Source organism: Geotrypetes seraphini, chromosome 9 (genome assembly GCF_902459505.1).
Source record: "Geotrypetes seraphini chromosome 9, aGeoSer1.1, whole genome shotgun sequence".
In the NCBI taxonomy this organism is placed as follows: Eukaryota; Metazoa; Chordata; class Amphibia; order Gymnophiona; family Dermophiidae; genus Geotrypetes; species Geotrypetes seraphini.
Genome location: NC_047092.1, coordinates 133,271,377 through 133,283,344, shown reverse-complemented (window position 1 = coordinate 133,283,344; position 11,968 = coordinate 133,271,377).

Sequence of the window (11,968 nt, the reverse complement as noted above, 5' to 3'; positions counted from 1 at the left end):
GGGTGGGGTTTAGGCCTTCAGAGGGGGACAGACCTTCGGGTGGGGGGTACAATCCTTCGGGGAGGGTGCAGGCCTTCAGGGGTGGGGTGTAGGCCTTCAGAGGGGACAGACCTTCGGGTGGGAGGTAAAGTCCTTCAGGGGGTGCAAGCCTTCAGGGGTGGGGTGTAGGCCTTCAGGGGGAGGACAGACCTTCGGTGGGAGGTAAAGTCCTTCGGGGGGTGCAGGCCTTCAGGGGTGGGGTGTAGCCCTTCGGAGGGGGGGACAGACCTTCGGGGGAGGGGGGTCCTGGTGTAAAAGTACACAGAGGGAGAGAGGGAAGGGGGGGTTAAAAGATACGTGCATATGCCAGACTTTGGGGGTTAGAAATAATGGGTCTAAAAACAGAGGAGTTGGGAGAGAGATGGTGCATAATGGGATTTAGGGAGGGAAGGAACAGAAAAGGAGAGAACTTGGAAACAGGGGATGGTGTGGAGGGGGGATAGAGATACTGGATAGGAGGATAGTTGGGAACAGAAAGGGAGAGATGGTGGATCCTGGGGTGGTGGGGAGTTGAGAAAAGGTGAATCTGTGGATGGAGACAAAAAAAAAGGAAAGATGCCATATCTCCGGGACAGGGAAGGGAAACGGAAGGGGAGGACAGAGATGGCAGACGGATGGTTAGCACGGAGAAAGGAGACCCTGGCAAGCAAGACAACAAGAGCCTGGGACCAACAAGATTTGAATATTGACCAGAGAACAAAAGGTAGAAAAAATAATTTTATTTTCTGTTTTGTGATTACAATATGTTAGATTTGAAAAGTGTACATGAGACAGCTTGAAATGGGAACTTTTCTATTTTTGTGAATGGCAAGGCTGAGTTCAGTTAAAATATATGCTTTATAAGAAAATATAATAATTTGTTTTATAAAGTTTATAAGCATTGCTAGCATACTCGGTGAGGTGTTCCTAGTGTTGGTGGTGGTGGTAGCATGTCAGTGTGTTGAGAGGAAGAGGTAGTCTGGGAAATTCTGCTGAGCAAACTCTGGGCCCATTTCCACCCCCAGTTAGTCCACTCCACTCAACTGGTTCACACACTGAGTGGGTCTTTGGGTGTTATTTCTGGGTAGTTGTTTTAGAATCTCTTCCAGTGGTTTGTCAGTATCTCCTTCTGGTCCAAGGAAGGAAACTTTGTCAACCTTAGCATTGACCTTCAGAATATGTTTGTAACAGCGCTGCTTGTGTGGCATTAGGCTATGTAGTGATCGAAAGAAAAAAATAGACCTTTGCACATTTTTGCACTATATGGTGGGTGTATGAGGAGATTCATTTCCTGCACAGTTAAGTCCGTGTGAAGTTACCTTGTGCTGTATTTGACATCTAGCAAGGTCTCTGTTTGGAAGGAAAGATCTAAGCTTAAAAATGAAGTGGCCAGAAGTTATGTTAAAAGTAGATAGCGTAGCTGGTTTTAAGAAAGGTTTGGACAAATTCCTGGAGGAAAAGTCCATTGTCTGTTATTAAGACATGGGGGAAGCGTCTGCTTGCCCTGGATTGGTAGCATGGAATGTTGCTACTCTTTGGGTTTTCACCAAGTACTAGTGACCTGGATTGGCTACTAGTGCTGCCCGATTCACGATTCGAATCGGTTCACCGATTCGAATCAGGTGAATCGACGAGTTCGGACTATTTCACGCCGCCGGACTCTTCCCATCTAATGTAACTTCCGGTTTTGCGAAACAGTAAATTACATCGGAAGAAACGAAAGGAGCGGGAGAGTCAAGCAGCGCGCGAGCGGACCTCGTGCAGCAGACCTCGGCACTCAGCAGCAACAAATACTAGTTTTGGCTGGCTCTTTCCCCGCATTTCTCCTCTCTTCCCCACGATTTAATATCCAGTTCAGGCAGTAAGTAAATACATCGGCAGGGGGGGAGGTCTGGTAAGTCTTGGGGGCTGGGGATGGAAGGTGAGAATCAGTTCTGTAGGCTATCAGAAATTTGCTTAATTATCTACTCACACAGAAAAGCAGTAAAGTCAATAGGTTCTCTGAGTGGAAACAACCTGTTTGATCTTGCACTCTTGTGATTGACCAATTGTTTATCACTGTTTAATTTATCACATTGATTAATTTGAGCACACCTGAGGTGTCCTATGATGGTGTGCACTGCAGGCAGAGGGTGATTAACCTGTGCCTTATTGTGTAAAGCGCTGGAGAATTCTCTCCTCTCGCTTACCTCTCACGCTGAGGACACCCTGCTTCAGTATAATCATTTATATGATTTATCTTATAAACATTATTACGTGGTCTTTTCCTCAAGTGCTGAGACATCAGGTTGTTCCCACTTGGAGAACCTATTGACTTTTACTGCTTTTCTGTGTGGCTTTAACATTTTTGCTATTCAGTATACCTAAACTATTATTCAGTAGAAAAAATTTGGTTTGTTCAATCAAATCCTGTGTGGACATTGGACTTCTATGAGTGAATGTTCTGCTTGATTGAACAAACTAAATTTTTTCTACTGAATAATAGTCTAGGTACAATGAAAGTAAATAGCAAAAATGTTTGAGTAGATAATTAAGGAAATCTTTTTCATATTGCTTGCTTATGGACTGGGAAAAAAGACTGTTCAAGCAAATGTCTCCAGAACTGCTTTAATGGAAAAATGTGATTTTTTTTTTAAGTACTTTATGAAATTTATTGTTGTTGTGAAATTTATTGTTGTACTTTGTTTAAACTTAAAAAGCGGTGTCATTAACAGTGAATCGAATCGAAAAATTGATTCAACAGGGTGAATCGAATCGAATGAAATATTTTTCTCTGAATCGGGCAGCACTATTGGCTACCATGAGAATGGGCTACTGGGCATGATGGACCATTGGTGTGACCTAGTTAGGCTATTCTTATGTTATGCTCTCATCTGTAGGGGCCTTTGTTTTCACTTCTTATTTTAATGTATTTTTTTCCTGGGAACTTATCAGTGTTTTTTTATAATGGGAACAAAAATGGAAGAGAATTAATGTGTGTGGAATGGGGGGGGGGGGGTAACTAATTTCTTCAGCTAAATAATTCAATCCACTTCAAACAGACATAGGAGAACTCACGCACCATTCACACACCCTCCAACCAAAAACGTCAAAAGAAAAAAACTGTTCGACAACCTCCTAGCCATTCAAGCTGCAACACTTGACCCCCAACTCTACAACCTATTGACCTCGACCACAAACTACAAAACCTTCAAAAAAGAAATAAAAACCCTTCTATTCAAAAAACACATAAAACCAAACTAACATAATCAGAACTGTCCCAAGCATCACCTGCAACTACTCCATATGTACTTCTGATGTCATGACAATTCAGACATAATTTATGTTATGTTATGTTTGGAATAATGGTTACATATATGAGGTTCAATAAAAGAAAATTTTCACTGCCTGTTTCTATTCTGACCATTTATTCCATTTCATGGTTATTGCAAAAAAAAAAAAAATTTACATGGGGGGGGGGTGTCAAAAAATGATGGGCCCCGGGTGCCACATACCTTAGGTACGCCACTGATCTGGAGTTTTCAAAAGTAAAGACCTCTGCGCATATCTTGCTCTCAAATATGCTTGGTGTACTGTATAACCCTATTAGCAACACGGATCATTTCATCCACTATCCAATCCACAACAATAAATCAACAAAAAAGAGGGGTTTTTTTGTTAGGAATGATAGAAAAATTATTCAAATCATTGTTGTTACACATATAGTGTCACACGCTTAATATGCTTTAATACCAACCATAACTAATATATTCAATGAGCTGGTCACACAGCAACTCAACCCAACATCACTTTTCCCAAGTAAAGAATATACTAGGAGGATGATGTATCATACAGTGGCCTCAAACTCAGTGCATAGAACCTCTTAAAACATATGTTATTTCAGGTCCTTATTCTGGATTTATGCAATGCTATATAATCATCTACGTCAATCCTCCATCCCACCCTTAAGTTTCAATGACTTTGTTTATAACTAAGATTAAAAAGTTTTTAATTTATTCTCAAAACTCTAAAAACTGTGTATGTATGAATGAATGAATGAACTAAATGAATAGAAAGATAAATGAATGATGAAAATGGAAAACAGCAACATTGGTAGGTATTTCCAAAATACTTGGGAAAAATGATAAGTTGGGTTGGGTTGCTGTGTGACCATCTCAAATAATATATTAGTTATGGTTGGTATTAAAGCATACTAAGCATGTGACACTATATGTGTAACAACAGTGATTTGAATAATTTTTCTATCATTCCTAACAAAAAACCCTCTTTGTTGGTGTATAAGTAAGATATGCGCAGAGGTCTTTACTTTTGAAATACAAACAGAAAACTCCAGATGAAAATTCTTTGGTGTTTGTACAACAATTGTCCCCCCTAGCTGTAAATATTAAAAGGATTATACTCAACCATTGGCATTTCAAAAGACAGGTTATACACCAAGCATATTTGAGAGCAAGATATGCGCAGAGGTCTTTACTTTTTTGTAATGATAGTACCACATGGGTTAATATAGGTTTCACCTGCACTAAAATTAACAAAACCAGACTGATGATGAACTCGTCACCCCAGTAAGGACACGAAATAAACACAGTAGTGTCTTGGGTGTTTGAGGTCTGGTAGAAGTTTAATCTGCACCAGTTTGTTCATTGAAATTATACGGACCAGGATTGCATATAATGGTTCCATCTTATCTGGAATAATTGCTTTTTTGCATTTTGCTTTAATAAAGGGTTTAAAAACTTGTCTGGTGAACTGTTTATTGATATCACATGGGAACTGCTCATCTGTCCAAGACATAAGAAAAGTCAGGTCAGCATCCATCAGTCAGCATCCTGTCTCTGATCCAATGTAGGTCAGAAGTTCTTGGCAAATGTTTATTTTTTTTTTCTACCTCATATCGGGGCCCTTTTACTTTAGCTGCAACAAATGTTGCCTTAGTGTGTCAAGACCACTTTTGCGATGGCTGGTAGTCCAATTTTCCTGTTTCTAGAATTAATGTCCTTATACCAAGGGCCAGATTCTACAGTATAAATGGTGCCTAACTGTAGGAGCCAGGGAAGAGGTGACAAACCCACATGCTTCTTCAAGCCTTCAGTGTTGGATTCTGTCCTTTTATGATGCAGAGACCACTGCAATGTGAATGCAGACAGACTGGCAGCTAACTCAAAGAATCTTGCAGGCATGTTGTCCTTGGTTTTATGTTCACAGATAATTTTAGAAAGCATATGTCTAGGTTTTTAACTTCTGCTTCACAGCTTCTGCTGTAACATGATGTGTCAATATCTCAGTCTTCCCAAGTAACACCTCATTGAAATCTTTACCAATACTTTTAATACTTTTGCTAATATGCTGGGGGAGGATCATTGCAACACTATGTGTCAGAAACATAGGGAAATGGATGACAAATGTGGGTGATAAAAAACAATAAATAGGCAGAAAGATTTATTTGTCTTAGTCTAACACGATAGTGACAGGTTCTCACAAGCCAGTAGCAAGGAAAACAGCTGCCCAGGGTTCAAAGCTTTTGGGGAAAGGAGGAGGGAGGGATAAGGATCCCATGCAAAGAAACTACTAAGACTGCCACCATGAGGAACCTTACAGCCCAGTTACCACCACTGCAAAGCAGGCTCCCAGACTCCTGTCTGTCTCGTAAGTCATGTCCATGGTTTTTTGCATTGTTCCCCTGTATGTTGTTATAAATTATGATTAGGCAATCAATTTTAAACAAATGAAACTACTCCAAACTTTCTACAAGTAGATCAACTGATCATTGATAAAGAGAAGCAGCAGCTGGCTAGTTCCTACTGCCAGAAACAGCCCCCTCCCCCCAAAAAAAAACCCACCACTCTGCCAGCAAATCTCCTGCCTCCTGATTCTCATATTGAATTTTGAGGTCTGCACAGGGCAGAAGTGACCCCCGATCAATTCTGCTTTTCCAGGGCCTGCAGTGACCAATGATACCAACAACCTGAGCCCTGAGTTGTTTTTAATTCCTTCCTTACAAAATAGTAGAAGAAGATTCAGGCAGGTTGGTGCCATTTTCTGGAAAAGAAATAAACAAAACAAAACCAAGGATTTCTATATAGAAGGAAAATGGAAGCAAAACAAAGCTTAGCGGTACTTAGATGGTAACTCCAGTAACTAGGAAATTAGGCCAGTATTGGGCAGACTTCTATGGTCTGTGCCCTGAAAATGGTAGGCACAAGACTTTGGAACTCAATGAAAGGGACATTGAGAATATGTACAGATATTAAGTCTTTCAAGAAATTGTTAAAGACCCCCCTGAGAGATTCTTCCTTTCTTGATAATCTAAATGCAGGTAGCTAACAGAGTATCCCTATATGGATTTGAAGATAAAATGATTGCTCCCCTTGAGGTTTTTATTTGATGATGTATTAATTGATCAGTAATGTTTATTCCATTTATGTATGTAATGCATGTTACCCGCTTAGTTGATAAGCGAGACAGAGATTTTAAAAATAAATCGTAAATACTAAAATATAAACCAAGATTTTTGGGACCAAAAATGGGATATCGGTTTATATTCAAGTCTATGCATGATTGCTTCTGTAACCAGTTAAAAATTATGGAGTCTGCATCTACGAGACAAACATGTTTTTTCTTATTACATAAAGCATTTTGGACCTCAGTTCGTTTACAGAAATTAGATAGTTCAAAGTCTAATAGATGCTGTCATTGTCATCTTGAAGCTGGGACGTTGGATCATTTACTGTAATATTGTCCCTTGATACTTAGATTTTGGAGATCCATCTGGGATCAAGTGAACAATTTATTGGAAAATCCGGTGGCATTGATATACGATACCATCTTATTTGGTACGTTCATGAGGGCTAAAAGTCAAATATCTGCTCGGAATAATAAACTTATCTTTATAATGACAGAGATTGCCATGCAGCTTATTTTAAAAAATTGGAAGAACTAGGATAGGTTAAATTACACATTCTGGTGAGAATCCCTCTGTTATAGTTTTAAAATGGAACATTTCATGGCCATACAGCAGAGATGTTATAGGAATTTTATGGATGTTTGGGAGCCATTGGCTAAATTTTGTAAGGAATTATAACTGATTTTATTTCATTGACCTGTAAACATACACATCCAGGGTGGGGAAGGGAGTTGCATTGGAATTTGATTCAGGGAATTTATGGATAGTTTCTTGAAGGTTTTATTTTATTTGAATATTAGTTGGGAGGGTGGGGGAAAATATAATTGTACATTAATGTCTGAAAGTTTATTGTGCTTGTCTTGTAATATTTTATGTATATGAATTACTTGTTGCACAATTATAGATTGAAAATTCAATAAAGATATACAAAAAAATATTAAAATTTAAACCTACTGAGGGATCTAGCTGTGAGAATTGGAGTCGCGGGTCAGGGGCAGGCCTGATTTCTCACGACGGCGGCATAAGCTGTCGTCCATGCTAATTGCTACCACTGAGAGGAGCAGAGAGTGAAGCATTAGCAGCGCATCCTGATTTTAGTCAGCCCTGCTTTCTGCCCTGGTCCTGCTAAACCAGCTGGCAATAATGAAGCCACGGGGAGCCTTCCCTCTTGGCAAGTCACCATAGTCTCTTCCGGTCTCAATCCCGCTCTTCAAAAACAGGCAGTAACTTCAGAGGGGTGTGGGATTGAGATGGCAGAGTCTATATCGACATGGTGAGAGGGAATGCCCCCGCGGCTTCTGGCTTCATTATTGCCAGCCAGTTAAGTGGGACCAGGACCAGGACTGAAGGCAGGGCTATTTGCAATTAGGATGCGCCACTGACTCCTCACTCTCTCCTCTTCCTGGCAGCTGGCAAACATCATAGACAATCACCATGGCCACCGCTGGGATGAATCAGCTGCCTGCCCCTGCCCCGTGACTCCATTTCCCACAGCCGGATCCCCAGGTATGTAGTTTTGAAAGAGGCAAAGGGTAAAAAATGATGGGGATAGATCTTGGATGAGGTGCTGAAGGAAAGAGGGGAGAGGATATGCTGGATGGAGGCAAGAGAGGAGATACTGGTTAGAAGACTGAAAATGGGGGAATAAGAAAGAGAAGATGCTGGAAGGGGGAGAGAGGGGAGAGTTAGCAAAACAAAAAAACCTGGGGAATAATAGGATGAGGGAGATAAGGAGAAGCAGATAGATTTGCAGAAAAATAAATGGAGGAAAACTGAAAGGAAAAAAGGAGAGGAAGTGAAGAAGATAGGAAAGAGAAAAGAGGCAGATAGACTGCACCAGCGGTTCTTCTAATCTGCAGCATGCCAGACTGCTTCTATGTTTACCCACTCAAACTCTTAAAGAGTCTAGACGTTTGCCCAATGTACATCTTCAAACAGGGGCAGACTATGGCATAAACTACAAAGGAAGTGTCACAGGTTGTCTTGTGTCTAAGTATGTAACGCTTTCCTGTGCGGGGATGAAAATTGCCTATATGTTCTACTGTAGATTCACAGGTTTTACACCTGCCACATTTGACGTGGCTGCCCTCTGTTCTTACTAATGCTGCTTTAGTAGAGTGTCTGATGGACACAGAATTTCTTTCAAATTCTGTTGACGGCTGTACGTTATCCGTAAACTCTTATCCTTGAAAGTGGAATGTAATTGGACTATAGACCAGTGTTTACATAATTTGACCATTTCTCCAACCCTTCCACCAAACATAAGTATGCATGTAGGGCTTCATTCCTCTATCCCTGTAGATCTTTTCTCCAATAACAAATCCCTATTAATGTATTTGGTTCTTGTGTATGCTGTTTTATCCACTCTTTCAGGGTAACCCCGGTCTAACAACTTGAGGTGCAATCACTTCGCTTGTTTCTTATAGATGTCCAAAGTGGAGCAGTTCCTCCAATAGCATAAGAATTGGGAAAAGGGTAAACTGTTTTTTAATGTCCTAGGGTGACAGCTAGTGTAGTACAATAACGTGTTTCTGCCTGTTGGTTTTTGATACACCACTGTCTCAAAATTATCAGTTTTTGTGATTTTTAAATCCAGGAAGGCCACTGTAGTCGTGTCCTTCTCCATATTAAATTGGATAGATGAAAAATTGCGAGCCATGGAATCGAGGGTAAAATACTCACGTGGATTAAAAACTGGCTGGAGCATAGGAAACAGAAAGTGGGGGTAAATGGACAAAACTCGGACTGGAAGAGCGTCACCAGTGGGGTGCCGCAGGGCTCGGTGCTTGGACCCGTGCTCTTTAAATCTTTATAAATGATCTGGACATAGGTACGACAAGCAAGGTGATTAAATTTGCGGAGGATACGAAGTTATTCAGAGAATTGAAGACGCAGGGGGGATTGCGAAGATCTGCAACATGACTTAATCAGGCTCGAGGAATGGGCATCGACATGGCAGATGCGGTTCAACGTGGATAAGTGTAAAGTGATGCATGTCGGTAACAAAATTCTCATGCATGGATGTCTGGGGCGGTACTTGGAGAGACCTCTCTGGAAAGGGACTTGGGAGTTCTGATTGACAAGTCGATGAAGCCGTCTATGCAATGTGTGGCGGTAGCAAAAAGGGTGAACAGAATGCTAGGAATGATAAAGAAGGGGATCAAACAGATCAGAGAAGGTTATCATGTCGCTGTACCGGGCCATGGTGCACCCTCACCTTGAGTACTGCATCTAGACTGGTCGCCGTACATTAAAAAGGACACGGTACTACTCGAAAGGGTCCAGAGAAGAGCGACTAAAATGGTTAAGGGGTTGGAGGAGCTGCCGTATAGCGAAAGATTAGAGAAACTGGGCCTCTTCTCCCTCAAACAGAGAAGACTGAGAGGGGACATGATCGAAACATTCAAGGTACTGAAAGGGATAGACTTAGTAGAGTCTGGCATCTTAGGGTTTCTTTTGTGTATATTAGTACTTTTAGTTTGTGGTCCTGTATTTGCGTAGGGGTTATCTGTGTTCTGCATTTGTGACCAAGGCCAGTTATTCTGGTAGGAATAAATGTTGAGAAGCATTTAGTGTAGTTTAATCTTGTGGTTAACCATTATGTATTGTTAATAATACTGTGCGTATATATGAAAAATGAATGGAAAAAATGGCATTACAATTAGTACTAAGCAACAAAACCAAAGGGAGAAGGGAGTTCCAACTTGTGTCTGCAGTAAAAAAACCAACCAGGAACAAACAAACCAAAACTGCAGATATGTACAACGATGTAGGCAAAATTTATTGTGACAACCAAATTATATCTAAAAACCTTTTTACCAAACAGGGGACCCAACAAGGTCCGTGTTTCGGACAACCTTCATCAGGGGTCCTATTAAATACAAATGTAACACAAAATACAATATTAAAAACATATAAAACAATATTAAAGAATAATAATAAAAGGTTAATGGTGAGATTGCAAATGAAAAAACAAGAATAAAAAGACAAGATGATCATGTTTGACCATAAAATAAAATAAAATACTATATGCTAATAACATAAGGACAAGTGTGTATGTTTTATGTATTTAAAAAGGTGACAGAACCGCATGCAATATCGAAAAACTGCATACAGGAGAAATCGTAACGAACCAGATTTTAGTGGTTAATGACTACTAGTATTAGGTTTAAATAGACTGCAAAGAGACATGCGTAACTGTGGTAGTGCAAAAAAGACATATAAAATAGCGTCAGAAGTGAGCATAATAGAAACTTGAGGGACAAATAGTGAAGGAAAATGTGAAGAGGAAAAGAACAAAAGCAAAATATGTAAAATACATACCATGGTAGAAAAGGGAAGAAAAATACGTCACAAAAAATATATATATAGTAGAAAAAACTATCATGGAATATAAAAGAAAGAAGGATTAAAAGAAAAAAATTAATACATAGAATTAAAATAAATTACAACATGTGAACAAATTAGGCACACCATTCTGAGTTGAAATTTAAATTGATTAAATATAAAAATTAAAAATAAAACAAATATCATGAACATATGAAATCATCACATTTAAAAATACATATAGAAAATTTTATATTATATCATGAATAGACCCATATCAAAATACCCTATATTACCCAATATGATATATAGATAAGAACAAAAACTATAATTATCACCATAAAATGGGAAATTAACCATAAATAATTAATAAAAGTTTGTCTCCTATGTAGCAGGTAATCAGATAGCCAGCATTTATATACATATATGTATACATACATAGATATGTTGGTATTCTAATATTTATATGCACATATGCATGGAAAATGTATCTCTTCTCTGCTTTTAGATTCTATGTGCAAATCAAAAAGTTTCATTACTGGTGAATTAGCTCAATAACAACAATGTTCCAATGGAACCACCCATGCTCTTACAATGAATGTCATAGAAAAGCAAACAACCTCAAAAGCAAAATTATGTTTCATAGCAGAGATGTACAGTAACATCATTTCAATTTTTCTCTCATTTCAAAACTGGAATGGTGAGTACAATTGTCTTACAGCCTTGGTTTTCCTTCCAGCAATAAAGTTATTTACCCTGTTTCCCTTTAAATATATGAACACACTAATGGTAACCTTGAACTCATGAGATAGAATTGAACTAACCTAATTCCTCTTGGAGTTATGCTTCTCCAGCTGTCTCTCAGATATCCTGTACACTCCAGGGGATTTCTGAGGCTCTCCTTAATACTCTCTGAGAATTTACTATGCCAGTGATTTCTCAGCTATAGCGTTTCAGAGAACTCCTGAAATGCATCCTTGCTTCTTATTAATTAGAAGGGAATTATTTTCACCATTTATCCTTTTTAACTTACATAAAGAGGGGGGGGGGAGGGGCGGAGAGAGAGGGTCTTACTGTCCTTCTTAAAGACCTATTAATAGACCATGTTAGGAGTTTAAGGCCACAATGCTCTAAAGTCCATGTGGTCAGTTTCTCAGTTTCTTGTGAATAACACATTATAGGCCTTATTGTAACACATTATAGGCACACATGATAAGAATC